Source organism: Phocoena sinus, chromosome 7 (genome assembly GCF_008692025.1).
Source record: "Phocoena sinus isolate mPhoSin1 chromosome 7, mPhoSin1.pri, whole genome shotgun sequence".
Taxonomy (NCBI): Eukaryota; Metazoa; Chordata; class Mammalia; order Artiodactyla; family Phocoenidae; genus Phocoena; species Phocoena sinus.
Window position 1 is genome coordinate 19,716,501 of NC_045769.1, and position 6,000 is coordinate 19,722,500.

The following is a 6,000-nucleotide window of genomic DNA, read 5'->3' on the forward strand; positions in this document are numbered from 1 at the left end:
TGGTGTTGGAGGTTGGAGAGGGTGGATGGAAGTGTGTGTGTGTGTGTGTGCGTGTGCATGTGGGGGGCATTCCAGGCAAAGCCTTTCGGGCCAAGGGCAGAATTTTATGGTCCTTAATTGCAGGACTGGGACACGCCAGACTGAATTTAGGGGGCCCGACAGGAATTTATGCCATACCAAAATTAGCCACATGGTGGCACCCTCCTCCCAAGAGTCCTGGCTGGCGCGGGTGGTGGTTTCGGGTCGGAGCTGGGAGAAGCCCGGGAGGCGTTGCCTAGGCTGGGGTTTTGCCTTTTGCTTCCGTCACCACCTCCACCTCATCCCGTCCCTTAAACCTGCTCATGTTAGCCCCCCCGCCCCGTTCCTTCCTTCCTCCCCCAATGCACCTTCCCTTCCCCCCAGTGACTCTGACACAGCTCTGATAGGAGGCAGCACAGTGCTGGGGGCGTAAGGAAGTCCGGCACTCACTGCGTGACCTTGGGCACATCTCTGGCCGCATATTCTGTGATCGTCTGTGGTCCTAACTTCCCCAGATGACCTGGCTTGAGGGCCTGGCTTGAGGAGGGGATTTGACCCCATGTGCATGGAAGGCTCCCAAGGCGAGCAGAGATGACCCCGGTCTCACCTGGTTCAGAGCCTGGCCCTGCTGGTGTGAACCAGAGTGGAGGGTAGGTGGCCAGTGGGCTGCCAGGCTGAGGTGGCTGCTCTGGGTGAGTTAGTGGGAAGAAGAGGGAAAAAAGCCAGGGCCACTCTCCAGAGGCACCACCCGGTGTCAGGACTGGACCATGGAAGGACCAGGGACCCCCAGCCCCACAAGGGAAGACAGAAGACTCCCAGCTATACAGGCCACATGTGTATCCCCAGCAAGAGGGTTGGGGTCACTAGGCTTGGGGGCAGGGTTGGGGCCACTGGGCTTACTGGTGGGAGATGCAGGAGTGTGCCAACTCTCTGTGCTTTGGAACCAGGAGGTTGTGGTGGCATGAGATCCCCCTTATCCTTCCCTCTCTCCCTTCCTCCATCCATCCATCCGTCCATCCATCCAGGGCCACCAGATATAGCTGTACAGGTTGTTCTCTGGCTGAGGGGGCCATTCACCAAGGCCAATCCAAAGGGTTTGCTGTGCTCTTGTTTCCTCTTCCAGTCTTCAAGTCTCCAGCTGCACCATGGTGACCCTCTGGATTAGTGGCTGGGGGTTCTGGGTCGAACATCAAGGCCCTGCATTCACAGTCTCCATGGGGCTTGCAAAGCTGAGGGAATTTTGCTGCAGACAGGGGCAGTGAGGACACCTTCCCAGATCTAGAGAGACTGGGGCATTTGTCCTGTCTCCCACTGGCTGCCCTACCCCATAGCTCCCCATCCTACTGCATTTCACTGTTTAATGGACTATGGCTGAAGGCGGTGGGGTGGGAGACGGGGTCGGGAAGAGAGTCAAGGAACCTGGGGTCTAGTTCTGGTTCTGGGAGACTCAAAGGCGAACAAGGCAAAGAACGAAGGTGTGTGGACATGTGGGTGTAAGTGTGACGGATATACAGGCAAAGAGGTGGTTGTGAGACTGCGGCTGGTCTTCTGCTGCGCTGAGCCTGTTTCCTTCTGTGTATCGCGGGGTTAATAGTAAACCCTGTCCTCGTCTTTGAGGGGGTGCTTGTGAGGTGCACTGAGGTTCTGTGTGTGGCTGTAAAGTGAGCACTAGTGTCAGGACAAAGGCTCCCTGTGCGGAGACAGAGACGGATGAGACAACTGGAGGAGAAGAGGCCTGGGGCCTTTGTCAGTGGCCCAGCCTCGAGTTCTGGGCCTGCCACTCACAGGCCAGGTGACCTCAGATAAATCCCTTCACCGCTTGAACCTCAGTTTCCTCATCTATAGATAAAGGGTTGGACAAAGAATATCTACTGAGGGCTTCCCTGGTGGCGCAGTGGTTGAGAATCTGCCTGCCGATGCAGGGGACACGGGTTCAAGCCCTGATCTGGGAAGGTCCCACGTACCGCGGAGCAACTGGGCCCGTGAGCCACAACTACTGAGTCTGCGCGTCTGGAGCCTGTGCTCCGCAACAGGAGAGGCCACGATAGTGAGAGGCCCGCGCACTGCGATGAAGAGTGGCCCCCGCTCGCCACAACTAGAGAAAGCCCTCGCACAGAAACGAAGGCCCAACACAGCCAAAAATAAATAACTAAACAGACCAATGAACCAACAACAACAAAAAAGAATATCTACTGAGGCCCAGACCATGGGGGTCCTGGAGAATTCCCTTGTTGGAGTCTGGAGAGCCTGGATAACTCTCCCAGTATAGGCTGCCACTCCACCCGCTGTGTGTATGTGTGCACCCATCTGACGATCATGAACCTCTGGGCTGGGTGCCATGCCAGGTACTGGTGCCAAGACCCAGCCCCTGACCTGGGAAGACAGGCGTGCTGTCAGTCAGAGAGCCTGGTGGCAAAGCTGACACACAGGTGTGTGTGTGAAAAGCTGTCTCTGACTCAGCAGAGATTTTCCTGTCAAGCTTCAGGAGGGAATCCATATGTAGGCTGGGTCTTGAGGGATGTGTAGGAGTTCCTCAGTTCAAACAGAGGGTTTCCCACAGGTCTCTGGGAGCAGTGCTCTAGGGAGTCTAGGGCCTTGCCCAAGGGCCCTAGCCTCCCACCAGGCTGAAACCCAAGGGAAGAGACCAGAATGCCAGCTCAAGGGCCCAAGGCCTGCCATCTGGATCTGGATTGGGGCCCAGACTTACAGTACTCGCCTTCTTAATGTTTCTGGTCAGCTTGGAAGGTGGGGGCAGTTACCTGCAGTTGCCCCAGGGTAGAAACTTGCCTTAATGGGAGAAGTCTATCTAGAAAATCTCACTAGTTGGATTTGGGGAAACCTTGTTTCAGGGAGCTTTCTCTTTACTGGGGATCCCAGCTTCTACCGTGTGTCTGAGTCACTCCCTTCTTGGAGTCACTGGAAGCAGCCTGGTAGGGTGGGAAGATGCTGTTTTCCAGTCCTGGCTTCCCCTGCGTGGTTGTGTGACCTTGGGTGAGACAATTAACCTCTCTGGGCCTGGTTTTCCTGGTTCTCTAAATGAGGGGTTGGACTAGATCAGAGGTTCTTCACCATGTTCCAAAGGGGCTGTAGGGTTCTTTTGGGGCCCGAGGGGGTAGGAAAAAGGGGGAAATCCTAGGGCAGGCTTAAGGACCTGGGTCCCTGGAACCCCTGCCCATGTTAATCAGAGCAGCTCTGGTTTTAGGAGGTAAATATATCAGGAAGCAGGATGGTGTGGGGGTCTTGCACTTGGCTCAGACATCCTAGATTCAAATCCCAGCTCTTACCAGTGAGAACTGAGGCAGACTGTTTCACCTTTCTGTGCCTTGGTTACCTCACCTTTAAAACGGGACAGACGGCAAACCTCCCGCCTTGGGCTACCGTGGGGATTACCTGAGATAATATATGTAAAGTGCTCAGAACAGATCCTGGCACATAACAAGCATTCAGTAAGTGCCAACCAATATCACTGAGATTTCATGTAAGAGTCCAGATGCATCAGGATTTTGGCTGCCAAAACAAGAGCTTGAAAACCACTGGATGGGATGGCCTAGGTTTCTTCGTGCTTCAACTTCAGAGACACACCATACCCACTCCCCCGCGACCACCCCCAGAGTCACCCTGCATTAGGGTTCTCCAGAGAAACAGGACAACAGGATAGATAGGTAAGTAGGTAGGTAGATAGATAGACAGATATTCATTATAAGGAATTGGCTCACATGATTGTAGAGACTTGGCAAGTCCAAAATCTGCAGGGCAGACGGTCAGGTGGGAGACCCAGGGAGGAGTTGCAGTTCAAGTTCAAAAGCTGGCAGAATGCCTTCTTGCTTGGGGAGATCAGTCTTTGTTGTTCAGGCCTTCAACGGATTGGACGAGGCCCGCCCACATATGGCAGGGAATGTGCTTTACTCAGAATCTACTGATTTAAATGTTCATCTCATTCAAAAAACATCCAAAAAACAAACCATTCACAGAAACATCTAGAAGAATGTTAAACAAATCTCTGGGTACCATGGACTAGCCAAGTTGGCACCTAATATAAACCATCATATACCTCCAGGCCAGGCTACGGAAGTAAGCAAGGCAGGGAAGGGCGGCGAGGCCTGGTGGGCAGGTGGGCGGCTGAGCAGGTCTCTGCCAGCTGGGGAAGGAGCGGAGGCCGGCCGCGCATGCAGGCAGTTATCGCCGGGGTCAGGTGCACACCGAGGCTATGCGCTCATTTTCCGACCCGAGGCCAGGAGGAAAAGGCCATTTAGATCCCAACAATGTGGCTTCCTGTGTTCCCGAGAGGCAGGAAGCCACCCCAGGAGAGAGTCCAGGCAGCCCAGCAAGGCAGGAGTAGGCCAAGGGCTGGGGTTGGGGTGCAGTGCCCCACCCCTACAGGTAACCTACAGACCCCTCCCCTCTATGGTGCTTTCTCCTCCGTCTCAGGCCGCTGGCCTGGCCCTGCTGTGTGGGGGCATTGTTGACACCCGTGGGCTGAGGTGGGGCTCCTGGGCTCCATGGAGTTTTGGTTTGACAGGGTCCCTCGCCAGGGGGCTTCATCTTGCAGGGGCACTAGCCTTCCCTGGGAGCTAGGGAAGGCCATGGTCTTCTCAGGTGGGGTGGATCATGAGATGTGGGTCCAGGGAGGACTCAGGCATCTGAGGGATGCCAGGAGGGGGAGGCTGGAGTTTTCCTGCCCTCGTTCCCCCACAACGAGAAATGGTACCCTGTGGAGTGGGCATCCCTGTCAACCGGGTGTTTCCTCAACAGTGTTTGGGATGTTTTCAGGGTTGGAACCTGGGTTCCCCCCTTTGTTGGTTGTGGGGAGGAAGTGGTAGGTGGTGACTATGATGGAGAGACTGGCTGGGGTTATACACACACTCTCACAGCTGGAAGAGAGCTTGCAGACCATCTGTTCCAGGGGTCGGAAACGCAAGGGCCTTCAGAGGAAAGCAGGCAAGTGAGTGTGGACAGCAGGCCCTGGTGGGGGCCCCAGGGATCCGGAGAGAGCTGATCTGCTGGAAGGCACTCCAACTAAGAGAAGAATTCTTGCCTTTGTGATTTAAACACTGAGCCGGTTAATGAAGACAAGCGTGCAGGCCCAATCTACCCTGGAGGCTGCCAGTTGGCTGCCTTATTTTCTGAGCAGGAGTCTGAGACTCAGAGAGGGGAGTGACTTGCTTCAGGTCACACAGCTCTGATAGCAGTCAGGACTAGAACCCAGCTCTCCTGACTCGGGGCTCTTCCATATAATAACAGTCACGAAGGTGATGGAGATGTGGCTGATATAGCTAATCCTTCTACAGAATATACTCTGGGCTGGCCACGTATATTAACTCATTTAATTCTCACAACTCTGTGATGTAGATGCTATTATTACCCCCATTTTCGAGATGAAGGGATGAAGGCTCAGAGTGGTTAAGTAACTTGCCCCAGATCACAGAGCTGGTGTGTGACCTGCATCTGAGCTGAGAGCCAGTGTACATGAAGCCAGGTAGGTAAGTGGGTAGGTGGAGAGCAGGACCCATGGATGAAGGATCAGTTAACTCCTTTAGTGCTCCCACGAGGCTTGATCATAGGTGGTGTTTGTCCTGAAGCACTTGGGAAGACTGACTATGGTCCCCACCTGCCTTCTCCCAGCAGGGGGTGGAGCTGAAGAGCGAGGCTCCCCGACCCTCACTTGTGTCTTTTCTGTTGCCCCAGAGTGTCAGTCCTGGTCCCAGGGGTTTAGGCTGGGGAGAATCCTTCCGGTTTGAAATTTACTATACATTTATTGAGCCCATCTATGCCAGACCCAGTGCTAGGGGATGGGGCAGGGTGCAAAGCTGAAAAGTTGAACAGGACCTCCCTTTCTGTCTTAAAGCAGTTGAATGTGGGGGAGAACCAATAATAGAGGAATACTTAGTCCTCCAAGGTGACAAGCACTTTCCAAGGGTTGTGGGCTGAGGATTCTTGGAGCACAGAGGAGAGAGGGACCGTCTTTGAATTATCCAGGGAGGG

The 6,000-nt window shown here is 54.5% G+C and overlaps 1 protein-coding gene across 5 annotated transcripts in view; it reads left to right on the top strand.

The window, feature by feature from the left end:
- TNS1 (tensin 1) overlaps positions 1-6,000 on the top strand; it is a 207,079-nt gene that overhangs the window by 20,995 nt on the left and 180,084 nt on the right. The window lies entirely within an intron of this gene.